The sequence below is a fragment of the Sceloporus occidentalis genome, unplaced genomic scaffold (genome assembly GCF_023333645.1).
Source record: "Sceloporus occidentalis isolate IW3139 unplaced genomic scaffold, rSceOcc1.0.p SCAF_292, whole genome shotgun sequence".
Taxonomy (NCBI): domain Eukaryota; kingdom Metazoa; phylum Chordata; class Lepidosauria; order Squamata; family Phrynosomatidae; genus Sceloporus; species Sceloporus occidentalis.
Genome location: NW_028317272.1, coordinates 60,153 through 79,489, shown reverse-complemented (window position 1 = coordinate 79,489; position 19,337 = coordinate 60,153). Strand labels below are relative to the sequence as shown.

The following is a 19,337-nucleotide window of genomic DNA, read 5'->3' as shown; positions in this document are numbered from 1 at the left end:
GACAGTGGGTCTGAATTTAATCCTTGAACAAATGCTAGCATTGACTGGTGGTAAGGAGCACATCTATACATTCAACCCATGTTTTTAAAAGAAGAAGAGAGAGCAAAAACTCTTGTTCTCTCAAGTTCCAGAATAGTAGTTCTCTGACTTGTTGGCTCCACTGTTGTAGTTTTAGAAAACTCAAGCAGCTATTTGAATTTATGATATATAACCCTCTGTGGTTGTAGCAGAATGCAAGATCAAAAATTCTTAAAAGATTTCTCTCTCACGTTCTGGAACAGTAGTTCTCAGACTTGTTGACTCCATTGTTGGAGTTACCTGTAAGACAGTCAAGAAGCTGTTTGAATGGATTATCTGGAACCCACTGTGGTTGTGTCAGAATGCCTTTTAACACCTTTGTCAGAGCTGTGATGGCCGAGTGGTTAAGGCGTTGGACTCGAAATCCAATGGGGTCCCCCCGCACAGGTTCAAGTCCTGTTCACAGCGGCTGGTGAAGGTTAGTTTTACAGAAGAGTTCAGATAAACATCGTTCTTCTTGAGAGTTGAAGGAGGCAATCAGTGGCAGGAGAGGGCAAACTTTGACATCAGCAGAGGTTCTTACTATGCTTGTAGACAGTGGGTCTGAATTTAATCCTTGAACAAATGCTAGCATTGACTGGTGGTAAGGAGCACATCTATACATTCAACCCATGTTTTAAAAGAAGAAGACAGAGCAAAAACTCTTGTTCTCTCAAGTTCCATAATAGTAGTTCTCTGACTTGTTAGCTCCACTGTTGTATTTGCTTTTAGAAAACTCAAGAAGCTATTTGAATTTATGATATACAACCCTCTGTGGTTGTGGCAGAATGCAAGATCAAAAATTCTTAAAAGATTTCTCTCTCACGTTCTGGAACAGTAGTTCTCAGACTTGTTGACTCCATTGTTGGAGTTACCTGTAAGACAGTCAAGAAGCTGTTTGAATGGATTATCTGGAACCCACTGTGGTTGTGCCAGAAAGCCTTTTAACACCGTTGTCAGAGCTGTGATGGCCGAGTGGTTAAGGCGTTGGACTTGAAATCCAATGGGGTTTCCCCGCGCAGGTTCGAATCCTGTTCACAGCGGCTGGTGAAGGTTGGTTTTACAGAAGAGTTCAGATAAACATCGTTCTTCTTGAGAGTTGAAGGAGGCAATCAGTGGCAGGAGAGGGCAAACTTTGACATCAGCAGAGCTTCTTACTATGCTTGTAGACAGTGGGTCTGAATTTAATCCTTGAACAAATGCTAGCATTGACTGGTGGTAAGGAGCACATCTATACATTCAACCCATGTTTTAAAAGAAGAAGAGAGAGCAGAAACTCTTGTTCTCTCAAGTTTCAGAATAGTAGTTCTCTGACTTGTTGGCTCCACTGTTGTAGTTTTAGAAAACTCAAGCAGCTATTTGAATTTATGATATATAACCCTCTGTGGTTGTAGCAGAATGCAAGATCAAAAATTCTTAAAAGATTTCTCTCTCACGTTCTGGAACAGTAGTTCTCAGACTTGTTGACTCCATTGTTGGAGTTACCTGTAAGACAGTCAAGAAGCTGTTTGAATGGATTATCTGGAACCCACTGTGGTTGTGTCAGAATGCCTTTTAACACCTTTGTCAGAGCTGTGATGGCCGAGTGGTTAAGGCGTTGGACTTGAAATCCAATGGGGTCTCCCCGCGCAGGTTCGAATCCTGTTCACAGCGGCTGGTGAAGGTTAGTTTTACAGAAGAGTTCAGATAAACATCATTCTTCTTGAGAGTTGAAGGAGGCAATCAGTGGCAGGAGAGGGCAAACTTTGACATTAGCGGAGGTTCTTACTATGCTTGTAGACAGTGGGTCTGAATTTAATCCTTGAACAAATGCTAGCATTGACTGGTGGTAAGGAGCACATCTATACATTCAACCCATGGTTTTAAAAGAAGAAGAGAGAGCAAAAACTCTTGTTCTCTCAAGTTCCAGAATAGTAGTTCTCTGACTTGTTGGCTCCACTGTTGTAGTTTTAGAAAACTCAAGCAGCTATTATGAATTTATGATATACAACCCTCTGTGGTTGTAGCAGAATGCAAGATCAAAAATTCTTAAAAGATTTCTCTCTCACGTTCTGGAACAGTAGTTCTCAGACTTGTTGACTCCATTGTTGGAGTTACCTGTAAGACAGTCAAGAAGCTGTTTGAATGGATTATCTGGAACCCACTGTGGTTGTGTCAGAATGCCTTTTAACACCTTTGTCAGAGCTTTGATGGCCGAGTGGTTAAGGCGTTGGACTCGAAATCCAATGGGGTCCCCCCGCACAGGTTCGAATCCTGTTCACAGCGGCTGGTGAAGGTTAGTTTTACAGAAGAGTTCAGATAAACATCGTTCTTCTTGAGAGTTGAAGGAGGAAATCAATGACAGGAGAGGGCTAACTTTGACATCGGGGGGGCACTTACTATGCTTGCAGACAGTGGGTCTGAATTGAATCCTTGAACAAATGCTAGGAGTGACTGGTGGTAAGGAAACCAGTTTCTCTCAGTAAAGGAACACATCCATACATTCAACCCATGTTTTTAAATAGAAGAAGAGAGAGCAAAAACTCTTGTTCTCTCAAGTTCCAGAATAGTAGTTCTCAGACTTGTTGACTCCATTGTTGGAGATACCAGTAAGACAGTAAAGAAGCTGTTTGAATGAATTATCTGGAACCCACTGTGGTTGTGCCCGAAAGCCTTTTCTCAAAAGCCACCACAGAGCTGTGATGGCCGACTGGTTAAGGCGTTGGACTTGAAATCCAATGGGGTCTCCCCGCACAGGTTCAAGTCATGTTCACAGCGGCTGACAAATGTTTATTTTACAGAAGAGTTTAGATAAACATCATCATTATTGAGACTTGAAGGAGGCAGTCAGTGGCAGGAGAGGGCAAACTTTGACATCAGCGGAGGTTCTTACTATGCTTGTAGACAGTGGGTCTGAATTTAATCCTTGAACAAATGCTAGCATTGACTGGTGGTAAGGAGCACATCTATACATTCAACCCATGTTTTTAAAAGAAGAAGAGAGAGCAAAAACTCTTGTTCTCTCAAGTTCCAGAATAGTAGTTCTCTGACTTGTTGGCTCCACTGTTGTAGTTTTAGAAAACTCAAGCAGCTATTTGAATTTATGATATATAACCCTCTGTGGTTGTAGCAGAATGCAAGATCAAAAATTCTTAAAAGATTTCTCTCTCACGTTCTGGAACAGTAGTTCTCAGACTTGTTGACTCCATTGTTGGAGTTACCTGTAAGACAGTCAAGAAGCTGTTTGAATGGATTATCTGGAACCCACTGTGGTTGTGTCAGAATGCCTTTTAACACCTTTGTCAGAGCTGTGATGGCCGAGTGGTTAAGGCGTTGGACTCGAAATCCAATGGGGTCCCCCGGCACAGATTCGAATCCTGTTCACAGCGGCTGGTGAAGGTTAGTTTTACAGAAGAGTTCAGATAAACATCGTTCTTCTTGAGAGTTGAAGGAGGAAATCAATGACAGGAGAGGGCTAACTTTGACATCGGGGGGGCACTTACTATGCTTGCAGACAGTGGCTCTGAATTGAATCCTTGAACAAATGCTAGGAGTGACTGGTGGTAAGGAAACCAGTTTCTCTCAGTAAAGGAACACATCCATACATTCAACCCATGTTTTTAAATAGAAGAAGAGAGAGCAAAAACTCTTGTTCTCTCAAGTTCCAGAATAGTAGTTCTCATACTTGTTGACTCCATTGTTGGAGATACCTGTAAGACAGTAAAGAAGCTGTTTGAATGAATTATCTGGAACCCACTGTGGTTGTGCCAGAAAGCCTTTTCTCCAAAGCCACCACAGAGCTGTGATGGCCGAGTGGTTAAGGCGTTGGACTTGAAATCCAATGGGGTCTCCCCGCACAGATTTGAATCCTGTTCACAGCGGCTGGTGAAGGTTAGTTTTACAGAAGAGTTCAGATAAACATCGTTCTTCTTGAGAGTTGAAGGAGGCAATCAGTGGCAGGAGAGGGCAAACTTTGACATCAGCAGAGGTTCTTACTATGCTTGTAGACAGTGGGTCTGAATTTAATCCTTGAACAAATGCTAGCATTGACTGGTGGTAAGGAGCACATCTATACATTCAACCCATGTTTTAAAAGAAGAAGACAGAGCAAAAACTCTTGTTCTCTCAAGTTCCATAATAGTAGTTCTCTGACTTGTTAGCTCCACTGTTGTATTTGCTTTTAGAAAACTCAAGAAGCTATTTGAATTTATGATATACAACCCTCTGTGGTTGTGGCAGAATGCAAGATCAAAAATTCTTAAAAGATTTCTCTCTCACGTTCTGGAACAGTAGTTCTCAGACTTGTTGACTCCATTGTTGGAGTTACCTGTAAGACAGTCAAGAAGCTGTTTGAATGGATTATCTGGAACCCACTGTGGTTGTGCCAGAAAGCCTTTTCTCAAAAGCCACCACCGAGCTGTGATGGCCGAGTGGTTAAGGCGTTGGACTTGAAATCCAATGGGGTCTCCCCGCACAGGTTCGAGTCCTGTTCGCACCGGCTAACAAATGTTTATTTTACAGAAGAGTTTAGATAAACATCATCATTATTGAGACTTGAAGGAGGCAGTCAGTGGCAGGAGAGGGCAAACTTTGACATCAGCAGAGGTTCTTACTATGCTTGTAGACAGTGGGTCTGAATTTAATCTTTGAACAAATGCTAGCAGTCACTGATGGTAAGGAGCACATCTATACATTCAACCCATGTTTTTAAATAGAAGAAGACAGAGCAAAAACTCTTGTTCTCTCAAGTTCCAGAATAGTAGTTCTCTGACTTGTTGGCTCCACTGTTGGAGTTGCTTTTAGAAAACTCAAGAAGCTATTTGAATTTATGATATACAACCCTCTGTGGTTGTGGCAGAATGCAAGATCAAAAATTCTTAAAAGATTTCTCTCTCACGTTCTGGAACAGTAGTTCTCAGACTTGTTGACTCCATTGTTGGAGTTACCTGTAAGACAGTCAAGAAGCTGTTTGAATGGATTATCTGGAACCCACTGTGGTTGTGCCAGAAAGCCTTTTAACGCCATTGTCAGAGCTGTGATGGCCGAGTGGTTAAGGCGTTGGACTTGAAATCCAATGGGGTTTCCCCGCGCAGGTTCGAATCCTGTTCACACCGGCTGGTGAAGGTTGGTTTTACAGAAGAGTTCAGATAAACATCGTTCTTCTTGAGAGTTGAAGGAGGCAATCAGTGGCAGGAGAGGGCAAACTTTGACATCAGCAGAGCTTCTTACTATGCTTGTAGACAGTGGGTCTGAATTTAATCCTTGAACAAATGCTAGCATTGACTGGTGGTAAGGAGCACATCTATACATTCAACCCATGTTTTAAAAGAAGAAGAGAGAGCAGAAACTCTTGTTCTCTCAAGTTTCAGAATAGTAGTTCTCTGACTTGTTGGCTCCACTGTTGTAGTTTTAGAAAACTCAAGCAGCTATTTGAATTTATGATATATAACCCTCTGTGGTTGTAGCAGAATGCAAGATCAAAAATTCTTAAAAGATTTCTCTCTCACGTTCTGGAACAGTAGTTCTCAGACTTGTTGACTCCATTGTTGGAGTTACCTGTAAGACAGTCAAGAAGCTGTTTGAATGGATTATCTGGAACCCACTGTGGTTGTGTCAGAATGCCTTTTAACACCTTTGACAGAGCTGTGATGGCCGAGTGGTTAAGGCGTTGGACTTGAAATCCAATGGGGTCTCCCCGCACAGGTTCGAGTCCTGTTCACAGCGGCTGGTGAAGGTTAGTTTTACAGAAGAGTTCAGATAAACATCGTTCTTCTTGAGAGTTGAAGGAGGCAATCAGTGGCAGGAGAGGGCAAACTTTGACATCAGCAGAGGTTCTTACTATGCTTGTAGACAGTGGGTCTGAATTTAATCCTTGAACAAATGCTAGCATTGACTGGTGGTAAGGAGCACATCTATACATTCAACCCATGTTTTAAAAGAAGAAGAGAGAGCAGAAACTCTTGTTCTCTCAAGTTTCAGAATAGTAGTTCTCTGACTTGTTGGCTCCACTGTTGTAGTTTTAGAAAACTCAAGCAGCTATTTGAATTTATGATATATAACCCTCTGTGGTTGTAGCAGAATGCAAGATCAAAAATTCTTAAAAGATTTCTCTCTCACGTTCTGGAACAGTAGTTCTCAGACTTGTTGACTCCATTGTTGGAGTTACCTGTAAGACAGTCAAGAAGCTGTTTGAATGGATTATCTGGAACCCACTGTGGTTGTGTCAGAATGCCTTTTAACACCTTCGTCAGAGCTGTGATGGCCGAGTGGTTAAGGCGTTGGACTCGAAATCAAATGGGGTCCCCCCGCACAGGTTCGAATACTGTTCACAGCGGCTGGTGAAGGTTAGTTTTACAGAAGAGTTCAGATAAACATCGTTCTTCTTGAGAGTTGAAGGAGGCAATCAGTGGCAGGAGAGGGCAAACTTTGACATCAGCAGAGCTTCTTACTATGCTTGTAGACAGTGGGTCTGAATTTAATCCTTGAACAAATGCTAGCATTGACTGGTGGTAAGGAGCACATTTATACATTCAACCCATGTTTTAAAAGAAGAAGAGAGAGCAGAAACTCTTGTTCTCTCAAGTTTCAGAATAGTAGTTCTCTGACTTGTTGGCTCCACTGTTGTAGTTTTAGAAAACTCAAGCAGCTATTTGAATTTATGATATATAACCCTCTGTGGTTGTAGCAGAATGCAAGATCAAAAATTCTTAAAAGATTTCTCTCTCACGTTCTGGAACAGTAGTTCTCAGACTTGTTGACTCCATTGTTGGAGTTACCTGTAAGACAGTCAAGAAGCTGTTTGAATGGATTATCTGGAACCCACTGTGGTTGTGTCAGAATGCCTTTTAACACCTTTGTCAGAGCTGTGATGGCCGAGTGGTTAAGGCGTTGGACTCGAAATCCAATGGGGTCCCCCCACACAGGTTCGAATCCTGTTCACAGCGGCTGGTGAAGGTTAGTTTTACAGAAGAGTTCAGATAAACATCGTTCTTCTTGAGAGTTGAAGGAGGAAATCAATGACAGGAGAGGGCTAACTTTGACATCGGGGGGGCACTTACTATGCTTGCAGACAGTGGGTCTGAATTGAATCCTTGAACAAATGCTAGCAGTCACTGATGGTAAGGAGCACATCTATACATTCAACCCATGTTTTTAAATAGAAGAAGACAGAGCAAAAACTCTTGTTCTCTCAAGTTCCAGAATAGTAGTTCTCTGACTTGTTGGCTCCACTGTTGGAGTTGCTTTTAGAAAACTCAAGAAGCTATTTGAATTTATGATATACAACCCTCTGTGGTTGTGGCAGAATGCAAGATCAAAAATTCTTAAAAGATTTCTCTCTCACGTTCTGGAACAGTAGTTCTCAGACTTGTTGACTCCATTGTTGGAGTTACCTGTAAGACAGTCAAGAAGCTGTTTGAATGGATTATCTGGAACCCACTGTGGTTGTGCCAGAAAGCCTTTTAACACCATTGTCAGAGCTGTGATGGCCGAGTGGTTAAGGCGTTGGACTTGAAATCCAATGGGGTTTCCCCGCGCAGGTTCGAATCCTGTTCACAGCGGCTAGTGAAGGTTGGTTTTACAGAAGAGTTCAGATAAACATCGTTCTTCTTGAGAGTTGAAGGAGGCAATCAGTGGCAGGAGAGGGCAAACTTTGACATCAGCAGAGCTTCTTACTATGCTTGTAGACAGTGGGTCTGAATTTAATCCTTGAACAAATGCTAGCATTGACTGGTGGTAAGGAGCACATCTATACATTCAACCCATGTTTTAAAAGAAGAAGAGAGAGCAGAAACTCTTGTTCTCTCAAGTTTCAGAATAGTAGTTCTCTGACTTGTTGGCTCCACTGTTGTAGTTTTAGAAAACTCAAGCAGCTATTTGAATTTATGATATATAACCCTCTGTGGTTGTAGCAGAATGCAAGATCAAAAATTCTTAAAAGATTTCTCTCTCACGTTCTGGAACAGTAGTTCTCAGACTTGTTGACTCCATTGTTGGAGTTACCTGTAAGACAGTCAAGAAGCTGTTTGAATGGATTATCTGGAACCCACTGTGGTTGTGTCAGAATGCCTTTTAACACCTTTGTCAGAGCTGTGATGGCCGAGTGGTTAAGGCGTTGGACTTGAAATCCAATGGGGTCTCACCGCGCAGGTTCGAATCCTGTTCACAGCGGCTGGTGAAGGTTAGTTTTACAGAAGAGTTCAGATAAACATCATTCTTCTTGAGAGTTGAAGGAGGCAATCAGTGGCAGGAGAGGGCAAACTTTGACATTAGCGGAGGTTCTTACTATGCTTGTAGACAGTGGGTCTGAATTTAATCCTTGAACAAATGCTAGCATTGACTGGTGGTAAGGAGCACATCTATACATTCAACCCATGGTTTTAAAAGAAGAAGAGAGAGCAAAAACTCTTGTTCTCTCAAGTTCCAGAATAGTAGTTCTCTGACTTGTTGGCTCCACTGTTGTAGTTTTAGAAAACTCAAGCAGCTATTATGAATTTATGATATACAACCCTCTGTGGTTGTAGCAGAATGCAAGATCAAAAATTCTTAAAAGATTTCTCTCTCACGTTCTGGAACAGTAGTTCTCAGACTTGTTGACTCCATTGTTGGAGTTACCTGTAAGACAGTCAAGAAGCTGTTTGAATGGATTATCTGGAACCCACTGTGGTTGTGTCAGAATGCCTTTTAACACCTTTGTCAGAGCTGTGATGGCCGAGTGGTTAAGGCGTTGGACTCGAAATCCAACGGGGTCCCCCCGCACAGGTTCGAATCCTGTTCACAGCGGCTGGTGAAGGTTAGTTTTACAGAAGAGTTCAGATAAACATCGTTCTTCTTGAGAGTTGAAGGAGGAAATCAATGACAGGAGAGGGCTAACTTTGACATCGGGGGGGCACTTACTATGCTTGCAGACAGTGGGTCTGAATTGAATCCTTGAACAAATGCTAGGAGTGACTGGTGGTAAGGAAACCAGTTTCTCTCAGTAAAGGAACACATCCATACATTCAACCCATGTTTTTAAATAGAAGAAGAGAGAGCAAAAACTCTTGTTCTCTCAAGTTCCAGAATAGTAGTTCTCAGACTTGTTGACTCCATTGTTGGAGATACCAGTAAGACAGTAAAGAAGCTGTTTGAATGAATTATCTGGAACCCACTGTGGTTGTGCCCGAAAGCCTTTTCTCAAAAGCCACCACAGAGCTGTGATGGCCGACTGGTTAAGGCGTTGGACTTGAAATCCAATGGGGTCTCCCCGCACAGGTTCAAGTCATGTTCACAGCGGCTGACAAATGTTTATTTTACAGAAGAGTTTAGATAAACATCATCATTATTGAGACTTGAAGGAGGCAGTCAGTGGCAGGAGAGGGCAAACTTTGACATCAGCGGAGGTTCTTACTATGCTTGTAGACAGTGGGTCTGAATTTAATCCTTGAACAAATGCTAGCATTGACTGGTGGTAAGGAGCACATCTATACATTCAACCCATGTTTTTAAAAGAAGAAGAGAGAGCAAAAACTCTTGTTCTCTCAAGTTCCAGAATAGTAGTTCTCTGACTTGTTGGCTCCACTGTTGTAGTTTTAGAAAACTCAAGCAGCTATTTGAATTTATGATATATAACCCTCTGTGGTTGTAGCAGAATGCAAGATCAAAAATTCTTAAAAGATTTCTCTCTCACGTTCTGGAACAGTAGTTCTCAGACTTGTTGACTCCATTGTTGGAGTTACCTGTAAGACAGTCAAGAAGCTGTTTGAATGGATTATCTGGAACCCACTGTGGTTGTGTCAGAATGCCTTTTAACCCCTTTGTCAGAGCTGTGATGGCCGAGTGGTTAAGGCGTTGGACTCGAAATCCAATGGGGTCCCCCCGCACAGATTCGAATCCTGTTCACAGCGGCTGGTGAAGGTTAGTTTTACAGAAGAGTTCAGATAAACATCGTTCTTCTTGAGAGTTGAAGGAGGAAATCAATGACAGGAGAGGGCTAACTTTGACATCGGGGGGGCACTTACTATGCTTGCAGACAGTGGCTCTGAATTGAATCCTTGAACAAATGCTAGGAGTGACTGGTGGTAAGGAAACCAGTTTCTCTCAGTAAAGGAACACATCCATACATTCAACCCATGTTTTTAAATAGAAGAAGAGAGAGCAAAAACTCTTGTTCTCTCAAGTTCCAGAATAGTAGTTCTCATACTTGTTGACTCCATTGTTGGAGATACCTGTAAGACAGTAAAGAAGCTGTTTGAATGAATTATCTGGAACCCACTGTGGTTGTGCCAGAAAGCCTTTTCTCCAAAGCCACCACAGAGCTGTGATGGCCGAGTGGTTAAGGCGTTGGACTTGAAATCCAATGGGGTCTCCCCGCACAGATTTGAATCCTGTTCACAGCGGCTGGTGAAGGTTAGTTTTACAGAAGAGTTCAGATAAACATCGTTCTTCTTGAGAGTTGAAGGAGGCAATCAGTGGCAGGAGAGGGCAAACTTTGACATCAGCAGAGGTTCTTACTATGCTTGTAGACAGTGGGTCTGAATTTAATCCTTGAACAAATGCTAGCATTGACTGGTGGTAAGGAGCACATCTATACATTCAACCCATGTTTTAAAAGAAGAAGACAGAGCAAAAACTCTTGTTCTCTCAAGTTCCATAATAGTAGTTCTCTGACTTGTTAGCTCCACTGTTGTATTTGCTTTTAGAAAACTCAAGAAGCTATTTGAATTTATGATATACAACCCTCTGTGGTTGTGGCAGAATGCAAGATCAAAAATTCTTAAAAGATTTCTCTCTCACGTTCTGGAACAGTAGTTCTCAGACTTGTTGACTCCATTGTTGGAGTTACCTGTAAGACAGTCAAGAAGCTGTTTGAATGGATTATCTGGAACCCACTGTGGTTGTGCCAGAAAGCCTTTTAACACCATTGTCAGAGCTGTGATGGCCGAGTGGTTAAGGCGTTGGACTTGAAATCCAATGGGGTCTACCCGCACAGGTTCGAATCCTGTTCACAGCGGCTGGTGGAGGTTAGTTTTACAGAAGAGTTCAGATAAACATCGTTCTTCTTGAGAGTTGAAAGAGGAAATCAATGACAGGAGAGGGCTAACTTTGACATCGGGGGGGCACTTACTATGCTTGCAGACAGTGGGTCTGAATTGAATCCTTGAACAAATGCTAGGAGTGACTGGTGGTAAGGAAACCAGTTTCTCTCAGTAAAGGAACACATCCATACATTCAACCCATGTTTTTAAATAGAAGAAGAGAGAGCAACAACTCTTGTTCTCTCAAGTTCCAGAATAGCAGTTCTCAGACTTGTTGACTCCATTGTTGGAGATACCTGTAAGACAGTAAAGAAGCTGTTTGAATGGATTATCTGGAACCCACTGTGGTTGTGCCAGAAAGCCTTTTCTCAAAAGCCACCACCGAGCTGTGATGGCCGAGCGGTTAAGGCGTTGGACTTTAAATCCAATGGGGTCTCCCCGCACAGGTTCGAGTCCTGTTCGCAGCGGCTAACAAATGTTTATTTTACAGAAGAGTTTAGATAAACATCATCATTATTGAGACTTGAAGGAGGCAGTCAGTGGCAGGAGAGGGCAAACTTTGACATCAGCAGAGGTTCTTACTATGCTTGTAGACAGTGGGTCTGAATTTAATCCTTGAACAAATGCTAGCAGTCACTGATGGTAAGGAGCACATCTATACATTCAACCCATGTTTTTAAATAGAAGAAGACAGAGCAAAAACTCTTGTTCTCTCAAGTTCCAGAATAGTAGTTCTCTGACTTGTTGGCTCCACTGTTGGAGTTGCTTTTAGAAAACTCAAGAAGCTATTTGAATTTATGATATACAACCCTCTGTGGTTGTGGCAGAATGCAAGATCAAAAATTCTTAAAAGATTTCTCTCTCACGTTCTGGAACAGTAGTTCTCAGACTTGTTGACTCCATTGTTGGAGTTACCTGTAAGACAGTCAAGAAGCTGTTTGAATGGATTATCTGGAACCCACTGTGGTTGTGCCAGAAAGCCTTTTAACACCATTGTCAGAGCTGTGATGGCCGAGTGGTTAAGGCGTTGGACTTGAAATCCAATGGGGTTTCCCCGCGCAGGTTCGAATCCTGTTCACAGCGGCTGGTGAAGGTTAGTTTTACAGAAGAGTTCAGATAAACATCGTTCTTCTTGAGAGTTGAAGGAGGAAATCAATGACAGGAGAGGGCTAACTTTGACATCGGGGGGGCACTTACTATGCTTGCAGACAGTGGGTCTGAATTGAATCCTTGAACAAATGCTAGGAGTGACTGGTGGTAAGGAAACCAGTTTCTCTCAGTAAAGGAACACATCCATACATTCAACCCATGTTTTTAAATAGAAGAAGAGAGAGCAAAAACTCTTGTTCTCTCAAGTTCCAGAATAGTAGTTCTCAGACTTGTTGACTCCATTGTTGGAGATACCAGTAAGACAGTAAAGAAGCTGTTTGAATGAATTATCTGGAACCCACTGTGGTTGTGCCCGAAAGCCTTTTCTCAAAAGCCACCACAGAGCTGTGATGGCCGACTGGTTAAGGCGTTGGACTTGAAATCCAATGGGGTCTCCCCGCACAGGTTCAAGTCATGTTCACAGCGGCTGACAAATGTTTATTTTACAGAAGAGTTTAGATAAACATCATCATTATTGAGACTTGAAGGAGGCAGTCAGTGGCAGGAGAGGGCAAACTTTGACATCAGCGGAGGTTCTTACTATGCTTGTAGACAGTGGGTCTGAATTTAATCCTTGAACAAATGCTAGCATTGACTGGTGGTAAGGAGCACATCTATACATTCAACCCATGTTTTTAAAAGAAGAAGAGAGAGCAAAAACTCTTGTTCTCTCAAGTTCCAGAATAGTAGTTCTCTGACTTGTTGGCTCCACTGTTGTAGTTTTAGAAAACTCAAGCAGCTATTTGAATTTATGATATATAACCCTCTGTGGTTGTAGCAGAATGCAAGATCAAAAATTCTTAAAAGATTTCTCTCTCACGTTCTGGAACAGTAGTTCTCAGACTTGTTGACTCCATTGTTGGAGTTACCTGTAAGACAGTCAAGAAGCTGTTTGAATGGATTATCTGGAACCCACTGTGGTTGTGTCAGAATGCCTTTCAACCCCTTTGTCAGAGCTGTGATGGCCGAGTGGTTAAGGCGTTGGACTCGAAATCCAATGGGGTCCCCCCGCACAGATTCGAATCCTGTTCACAGCGGCTGGTGAAGGTTAGTTTTACAGAAGAGTTCAGATAAACATCGTTCTTCTTGAGAGTTGAAGGAGGAAATCAATGACAGGAGAGGGCTAACTTTGACATCGGGGGGGCACTTACTATGCTTGCAGACAGTGGCTCTGAATTGAATCCTTGAACAAATGCTAGGAGTGACTGGTGGTAAGGAAACCAGTTTCTCTCAGTAAAGGAACACATCCATACATTCAACCCATGTTTTTAAATAGAAGAAGAGAGAGCAAAAACTCTTGTTCTCTCAAGTTCCAGAATAGTAGTTCTCATACTTGTTGACTCCATTGTTGGAGATACCTGTAAGACAGTAAAGAAGCTGTTTGAATGAATTATCTGGAACCCACTGTGGTTGTGCCAGAAAGCCTTTTCTCCAAAGCCACCACAGAGCTGTGATGGCCGAGTGGTTAAGGCGTTGGACTTGAAATCCAATGGGGTCTCCCCGCACAGATTTGAATCCTGTTCACAGCGGCTGGTGAAGGTTAGTTTTACAGAAGAGTTCAGATAAACATCGTTCTTCTTGAGAGTTGAAGGAGGCAATCAGTGGCAGGAGAGGGCAAACTTTGACATCAGCAGAGGTTCTTACTATGCTTGTAGACAGTGGGTCTGAATTTAATCCTTGAACAAATGCTAGCATTGACTGGTGGTAAGGAGCACATCTATACATTCAACCCATGTTTTAAAAGAAGAAGACAGAGCAAAAACTCTTGTTCTCTCAAGTTCCATAATAGTAGTTCTCTGACTTGTTAGCTCCACTGTTGTATTTGCTTTTAGAAAACTCAAGAAGCTATTTGAATTTATGATATACAACCCTCTGTGGTTGTGGCAGAATGCAAGATCAAAAATTCTTAAAAGATTTCTCTCTCACGTTCTGGAACAGTAGTTCTCAGACTTGTTGACTCCATTGTTGGAGTTACCTGTAAGACAGTCAAGAAGCTGTTTGAATGGATTATCTGGAACCCACTGTGGTTGTGCCAGAAAGCCTTTTAACACCATTGTCAGAGCTGTGATGGCCGAGTGGTTAAGGCGTTGGACTTGAAATCCAATGGGGTCTACCCGCACAGGTTCGAATCCTGTTCACAGCGGCTGGTGGAGGTTACTTTTACAGAAGAGTTCAGATAAACATCGTTCTTCTTGAGAGTTGAAAGAGGAAATCAATGACAGGAGAGGGCTAACTTTGACATCGGGGGGGCACTTACTATGCTTGCAGACAGTGGGTCTGAATTGAATCCTTGAACAAATGCTACGAGTGACTGGTGGTAAGGAAACCAGTTTCTCTCAGTAAAGGAACACATCCATACATTCAACCCATGTTTTTAAATAGAAGAGAGAGCAACAACTCTTGTTCTCTCAAGTTCCAGAATAGCAGTTCTCAGACTTGTTGACTCCATTGTTGGAGATACCTGTAAGACAGTAAAGAAGCTGTTTGAATGGATTATCTGGAACCCACTGTGGTTGTGCCAGAAAGCCTTTTAACACCATTGTCAGAGCTGTGATGGCCGAGTGGTTAAGGCGTTGGACTTGAAATCCAATGGGGTCTCCCCGCACAGGTTCGAGTCCTGTTCGCAGCGGCTAACAAATGTTTATTTTACAGAAGAGTTTAGATAAACATCATCATTATTGAGACTTGAAGGAGGCAGTCAGTGGCAGGAGAGGGCAAACTTTGACATCAGCAGAGGTTCTTACTATGCTTGTAGACAGTGGGTCTGAATTTAATCCTTGAACAAATGCTAGCAGTCACTGATGGTAAGGAGCACATCTATACATTCAACCCATGTTTTTAAATAGAAGAAGACAGAGCAAAAACTCTTGTTCTCTCAAGTTCCAGAATAGTAGTTCTCTGACTTGTTGGCTCCACTGTTGGAGTTGCTTTTAGAAAACTCAAGAAGCTATTTGAATTTATGATATACAACCCTCTGTGGTTGTGGCAGAATGCAAGATCAAAAATTCTTAAAAGATTTCTCTCTCACGTTCTGGAACAGTAGTTCTCAGACTTGTTGACTCCATTGTTGGAGTTACCTGTAAGACAGTCAAGAAGCTGTTTGAATGGATTATCTGGAACCCACTGTGGTTGTGCCAGAATGCCTTTTAACACCTTTGTCAGAGCTGTGATGGCCGAGTGGTTAAGGCGTTGGACTTGAAATCCAATGGGGTTTCCCCGCGCAGGTTCGAATCCTGTTCACAGCGGCTGGTGAAGGTTGGTTTTACAGAAGAGTTCAGATAAACATCGTTCTTCTTGAGAGTTGAAGGAGGCAATCAGTGGCAGGAGAGGGCAAACTTTGACATCAGCAGAGCTTCTTACTATGCTTGTAGACAGTGGGTCTGAATTTAATCCTTGAACAAATGCTAGCATTGACTGGTGGTAAGGAGCACATCTATACATTCAACCCATGTTTTAAAAGAAGAAGAGAGAGCAGAAACTCTTGTTCTCTCAAGTTTCAGAATAGTAGTTCTCTGACTTGTTGGCTCCACTGTTGTAGTTTTAGAAAACTCAAGCAGCTATTTGAATTTATGATATATAACCCTCTGTGGTTGTAGCAGAATGCAAGATCAAAAATTCTTAAAAGATTTCTCTCTCACGTTCTGGAACAGTAGTTCTCAGACTTGTTGACTCCATTGTTGGAGTTACCTGTAAGACAGTCAAGAAGCTGTTTGAATGGATTATCTGGAACCCACTGTGGTTGTGTCAGAATGCCTTTTAACACCTTTGTCAGAGCTGTGATGGCCGAGTGGTTAAGGCGTTGGACTCGAAATCCAATGGGGTCCCCCCGCACAGGTTCGAATCCTGTTCACAGCGGCTGGTGAAGGTTAGTTTTACAGAAGAGTTCAGATAAACATCGTTCTTCTTGAGAGTTGAAGGAGGAAATCAATGACAGGAGAGGGCTAACTTTGACATCGGGGGGGCACTTACTATGCTTGCAGACAGTGGGTCTGAATTGAATCCTTGAACAAATGCTAGCAGTCACTGATGGTAAGGAGCACATCTATACATTCAACCCATGTTTTTAAATAGAAGAAGACAGAGCAAAAACTCTTGTTCTCTCAAGTTCCAGAATAGTAGTTCTCTGACTTGTTGGCTCCACTGTTGGAGTTGCTTTTAGAAAACTCAAGAAGCTATTTGAATTTATGATATACAACCCTCTGTGGTTGTGGCAGAATGCAAGATCAAAAATTCTTAAAAGATTTCTCTCTCACGTTCTGGAACAGTAGTTCTCAGACTTGTTGACTCCACTGTTGGAGTTACCTGTAAGACAGTCAAGAAGCTGTTTGAATGGATTATCTGGAACCCACTGTGGTTGTGCCAGAAAGCCTTTTAACACCATTGTCAGAGCTGTGATGGCCGAGTGGTTAAGGCGTTGGACTTGAAATCCAATGGGGTTTCCCCGCGCAGGTTCGAATCCTGTTCACAGCGGCTGGTGAAGGTTGGTTTTACAGAAGAGTTCAGATAAACATCGTTCTTCTTGAGAGTTGAAGGAGGCAATCAGTGGCAGGAGAGGGCAAACTTTGACATCAGCAGAGCTTCTTACTATGCTTGTAGACAGTGGGTCTGAATTTAATCCTTGAACAAATGCTAGCATTGACTGGTGGTAAGGAGCACATCTATACATTCAACCCATGTTTTAAAAGAAGAAGAGAGAGCAGAAACTCTTGTTCTCTCAAGTTTCAGAATAGTAGTTCTCTGACTTGTTGGCTCCACTGTTGTAGTTTTAGAAAACTCAAGCAGCTATTTGAATTTATGATATATAACCCTCTGTGGTTGTAGCAGAATGCAAGATCAAAAATTCTTAAAAGATTTCTCTCTCACGTTCTGGAACAGTAGTTCTCAGACTTGTTGACTCCATTGTTGGAGTTACCTGTAAGACAGTCAAGAAGCTGTTTGAATGGATTATCTGGAACCCACTGTGGTTGTGTCAGAATGCCTTTTAACACCTTTGTCAGAGCTGTGATGGCCGAGTGGTTAAGGCGTTGGACTTGAAATCCAATGGGGTCTCCCCGCACATGTTCGAATCCTGTTCACAGCGGCTGGTGAAGGTTAGTTTTACAGAAGAGTTCAGATAAACATCGTTCTTCTTGAGAGTTGAAGGAGGCAATCAGTGGCAGGAGAGGGCAAACTTTGACATCAGCAGAGGTTCTTACTATGCTTGTAGACAGTGGGTCTGAATTTAATCCTTGAACAAATGCTAGCATTGACTGGTGGTAAGGAGCACATCTATACATTCAACCCATGTTTTAAAAGAAGAAGAGAGAGCAGAAACTCTTGTTCTCTCAAGTTTCAGAATAGTAGTTCTCTGACTTGTTGGCTCCACTGTTGTAGTTTTAGAAAACTCAAGCAGCTATTTGAATTTATGATATATAACCCTCTGTGGTTGTAGCAGAATGCAAGATCAAAAATTCTTAAAAGATTTCTCTCTCACGTTCTGGAACAGTAGTTCTCAGACTTGTTGACTCCATTGTTGGAGTTACCTGTAAGACAGTCAAGAAGCTGTTTGAATGGATTATCTGGAACCCACTGTGGTTGTGTCAGAATGCCTTTTAACACCTTTGTCAGAGCTGTGATGGCCGAGTGGTTAAGGCGTTGGACTTGAAATCCAATGGGGTCCCCCTGCACAGGTTCGAATCCTGTTCACAGCGGCTGGTGAAGGTTAGTTTTACAGAAGAGTTCAGATAAACATCGTTCTTCTTGAGAGTTGAAGGAGGAAATCAATGACAGGAGAGGGCTAACTTTGACATCGGGGGGGCACTTACTATGCTTGCAGACAGTGGGTCTGAATTGAATCCTTGAACAAATGCTAGGAGTGACTGGTGGTAAGGAAACCAGTTTCTCTCAGTAAAGGAACACATCCATACATTCAACCCATGTTTTTAAATAGAAGAAGAGAGAGCAAAAATTCTTGTTCTCTCAAGTTCCAGAATAGTAGTTCTCAGACTTGTTGACTCCATTGTTGGAGTTACCTGTAAGACAGTCAAGAAGCTGTTTGAATGGATTATCTGGAACCCACTGTGGTTGTGTCAGAATGCCTTTTAACACCAGTGTCAGAGCTGTGATGGCCGAGTTGTTAGGGATATTAATGAGACAAAATAGGTAAAACCAATATTTTATCACACACGCAAAATAACGACGCTACCAAAGATTGTAGAACCACATCCACAATGTTAATTTAAGGAGATACCCTATATTTTATCTCCGATCCTAAATCCTTCCAGATCGCCGAAAATTATAATTCAAATCAGTTATATATCACAATAATAATCAATCAAAAATATTTATTTATTGTGAATACAATTTATAAAATCTATATATGAGTCAAACAGTGCATAATATAAACACAAAGTTCTTAAAACATGTCAAATTGCAGTATATCCAAATACGGTATATTATCGAAAGTTATCAATATGAATTAGTACTTTATGAGTCTAACACAGCATTAATTTCCATCCCACTCAGCAACCAAAAATGATAATCAGGGCGGTAATAAAAAGATCACTTACTCTATTATATTAGTTTAACTAATATGACAATTTAAAATAACTTAATAATGTCCAAGAGTATTCAGTGACATTCCTAATAGATGCAAATAATGTCAAACTTCATCTACAGGTAAAAGTACCTTTTCATTATTGTTATTATCACGGGTTATAAGCTGCAGTCTCACAAGCCGTCATATACAATAATGCAATATACTATTTCCCAGAAACAGGGAATTCTATACGAAGAAGACAAAATTCACCTCTAGTGAGAATAATAAAACAATTATATTTACCACCACTTGTTGCTGTTGTCCAACTGGTCCTTGTAGAAGTTAATCCAGGTTCAGTGGCAAGAAATTAAGTGGAAAGAAATATAACTTACTAAAAGTTATATAGATTGGGACTCAAAGTAATTCTAAGAGTAAAATTATGGTGCCAGGATCTTAAGATTCCAATTCTCTGGGGTAAATTTAAATGAGTCCGTCAGGGTCTGTCTGTTTCAGGTCCGTTTCTTTTTTAAGGTCCGACCCTTAATTATTAAAAACATAAGCTTTTAAAGACAGAGCTTATTATCATAGCCTCCACCTCTTGATTGGAATTCTCCAATCAT

General features: G+C 41.8%; 30 non-coding genes across 30 annotated transcripts; all 30 read left to right on the top strand.

The window, feature by feature from the left end:
- Positions 1-404: 404 nt before the first annotated feature.
- On the top strand, positions 405-486 carry TRNAS-CGA (transfer RNA serine (anticodon CGA)). The gene has a single exon. It is a non-coding gene; the product is annotated as a tRNA-Ser (tRNA).
- A 532-nt stretch (positions 487-1,018) lies between these two features.
- Positions 1,019-1,100, top strand: TRNAS-UGA (transfer RNA serine (anticodon UGA)). The gene has a single exon. It is a non-coding gene; the product is annotated as a tRNA-Ser (tRNA).
- Positions 1,101-1,628: 528 nt separating this feature from the next.
- Positions 1,629-1,710, top strand: TRNAS-UGA (transfer RNA serine (anticodon UGA)). The gene has a single exon. It is a non-coding gene; the product is annotated as a tRNA-Ser (tRNA).
- Positions 1,711-2,240: 530 nt separating this feature from the next.
- On the top strand, positions 2,241-2,322 carry TRNAS-CGA (transfer RNA serine (anticodon CGA)). Its single transcript has one exon. It is a non-coding gene; the product is annotated as a tRNA-Ser (tRNA).
- Positions 2,323-2,732: 410 nt separating this feature from the next.
- On the top strand, positions 2,733-2,814 carry TRNAS-UGA (transfer RNA serine (anticodon UGA)). The gene has a single exon. It is a non-coding gene; the product is annotated as a tRNA-Ser (tRNA).
- A 529-nt stretch (positions 2,815-3,343) lies between these two features.
- TRNAS-CGA (transfer RNA serine (anticodon CGA)) lies at positions 3,344-3,425 on the top strand. The gene has a single exon. It is a non-coding gene; the product is annotated as a tRNA-Ser (tRNA).
- Positions 3,426-3,835: 410 nt separating this feature from the next.
- On the top strand, positions 3,836-3,917 carry TRNAS-UGA (transfer RNA serine (anticodon UGA)). Its single transcript has one exon. It is a non-coding gene; the product is annotated as a tRNA-Ser (tRNA).
- A 535-nt stretch (positions 3,918-4,452) lies between these two features.
- TRNAS-UGA (transfer RNA serine (anticodon UGA)) lies at positions 4,453-4,534 on the top strand. The gene has a single exon. It is a non-coding gene; the product is annotated as a tRNA-Ser (tRNA).
- A 534-nt stretch (positions 4,535-5,068) lies between these two features.
- Positions 5,069-5,150, top strand: TRNAS-UGA (transfer RNA serine (anticodon UGA)). The gene has a single exon. It is a non-coding gene; the product is annotated as a tRNA-Ser (tRNA).
- Positions 5,151-5,678: 528 nt separating this feature from the next.
- On the top strand, positions 5,679-5,760 carry TRNAS-UGA (transfer RNA serine (anticodon UGA)). Its single transcript has one exon. It is a non-coding gene; the product is annotated as a tRNA-Ser (tRNA).
- A 528-nt stretch (positions 5,761-6,288) lies between these two features.
- On the top strand, positions 6,289-6,370 carry TRNAS-CGA (transfer RNA serine (anticodon CGA)). Its single transcript has one exon. It is a non-coding gene; the product is annotated as a tRNA-Ser (tRNA).
- Positions 6,371-6,898: 528 nt separating this feature from the next.
- On the top strand, positions 6,899-6,980 carry TRNAS-CGA (transfer RNA serine (anticodon CGA)). Its single transcript has one exon. It is a non-coding gene; the product is annotated as a tRNA-Ser (tRNA).
- A 533-nt stretch (positions 6,981-7,513) lies between these two features.
- TRNAS-UGA (transfer RNA serine (anticodon UGA)) lies at positions 7,514-7,595 on the top strand. Its single transcript has one exon. It is a non-coding gene; the product is annotated as a tRNA-Ser (tRNA).
- Positions 7,596-8,123: 528 nt separating this feature from the next.
- On the top strand, positions 8,124-8,205 carry TRNAS-UGA (transfer RNA serine (anticodon UGA)). The gene has a single exon. It is a non-coding gene; the product is annotated as a tRNA-Ser (tRNA).
- A 530-nt stretch (positions 8,206-8,735) lies between these two features.
- Positions 8,736-8,817, top strand: TRNAS-CGA (transfer RNA serine (anticodon CGA)). The gene has a single exon. It is a non-coding gene; the product is annotated as a tRNA-Ser (tRNA).
- Positions 8,818-9,227: 410 nt separating this feature from the next.
- TRNAS-UGA (transfer RNA serine (anticodon UGA)) lies at positions 9,228-9,309 on the top strand. Its single transcript has one exon. It is a non-coding gene; the product is annotated as a tRNA-Ser (tRNA).
- Positions 9,310-9,838: 529 nt separating this feature from the next.
- Positions 9,839-9,920, top strand: TRNAS-CGA (transfer RNA serine (anticodon CGA)). Its single transcript has one exon. It is a non-coding gene; the product is annotated as a tRNA-Ser (tRNA).
- Positions 9,921-10,330: 410 nt separating this feature from the next.
- Positions 10,331-10,412, top strand: TRNAS-UGA (transfer RNA serine (anticodon UGA)). The gene has a single exon. It is a non-coding gene; the product is annotated as a tRNA-Ser (tRNA).
- Positions 10,413-10,944: 532 nt separating this feature from the next.
- Positions 10,945-11,026, top strand: TRNAS-UGA (transfer RNA serine (anticodon UGA)). The gene has a single exon. It is a non-coding gene; the product is annotated as a tRNA-Ser (tRNA).
- A 1,026-nt stretch (positions 11,027-12,052) lies between these two features.
- On the top strand, positions 12,053-12,134 carry TRNAS-UGA (transfer RNA serine (anticodon UGA)). The gene has a single exon. It is a non-coding gene; the product is annotated as a tRNA-Ser (tRNA).
- A 410-nt stretch (positions 12,135-12,544) lies between these two features.
- TRNAS-UGA (transfer RNA serine (anticodon UGA)) lies at positions 12,545-12,626 on the top strand. Its single transcript has one exon. It is a non-coding gene; the product is annotated as a tRNA-Ser (tRNA).
- Positions 12,627-13,155: 529 nt separating this feature from the next.
- TRNAS-CGA (transfer RNA serine (anticodon CGA)) lies at positions 13,156-13,237 on the top strand. The gene has a single exon. It is a non-coding gene; the product is annotated as a tRNA-Ser (tRNA).
- Positions 13,238-13,647: 410 nt separating this feature from the next.
- TRNAS-UGA (transfer RNA serine (anticodon UGA)) lies at positions 13,648-13,729 on the top strand. Its single transcript has one exon. It is a non-coding gene; the product is annotated as a tRNA-Ser (tRNA).
- Positions 13,730-14,261: 532 nt separating this feature from the next.
- TRNAS-UGA (transfer RNA serine (anticodon UGA)) lies at positions 14,262-14,343 on the top strand. Its single transcript has one exon. It is a non-coding gene; the product is annotated as a tRNA-Ser (tRNA).
- A 404-nt stretch (positions 14,344-14,747) lies between these two features.
- Positions 14,748-14,829, top strand: TRNAS-UGA (transfer RNA serine (anticodon UGA)). The gene has a single exon. It is a non-coding gene; the product is annotated as a tRNA-Ser (tRNA).
- A 534-nt stretch (positions 14,830-15,363) lies between these two features.
- On the top strand, positions 15,364-15,445 carry TRNAS-UGA (transfer RNA serine (anticodon UGA)). Its single transcript has one exon. It is a non-coding gene; the product is annotated as a tRNA-Ser (tRNA).
- A 528-nt stretch (positions 15,446-15,973) lies between these two features.
- On the top strand, positions 15,974-16,055 carry TRNAS-CGA (transfer RNA serine (anticodon CGA)). Its single transcript has one exon. It is a non-coding gene; the product is annotated as a tRNA-Ser (tRNA).
- Positions 16,056-16,588: 533 nt separating this feature from the next.
- On the top strand, positions 16,589-16,670 carry TRNAS-UGA (transfer RNA serine (anticodon UGA)). Its single transcript has one exon. It is a non-coding gene; the product is annotated as a tRNA-Ser (tRNA).
- Positions 16,671-17,198: 528 nt separating this feature from the next.
- On the top strand, positions 17,199-17,280 carry TRNAS-UGA (transfer RNA serine (anticodon UGA)). Its single transcript has one exon. It is a non-coding gene; the product is annotated as a tRNA-Ser (tRNA).
- A 528-nt stretch (positions 17,281-17,808) lies between these two features.
- On the top strand, positions 17,809-17,890 carry TRNAS-UGA (transfer RNA serine (anticodon UGA)). The gene has a single exon. It is a non-coding gene; the product is annotated as a tRNA-Ser (tRNA).
- Positions 17,891-19,337: the final 1,447 nt, after the last annotated feature.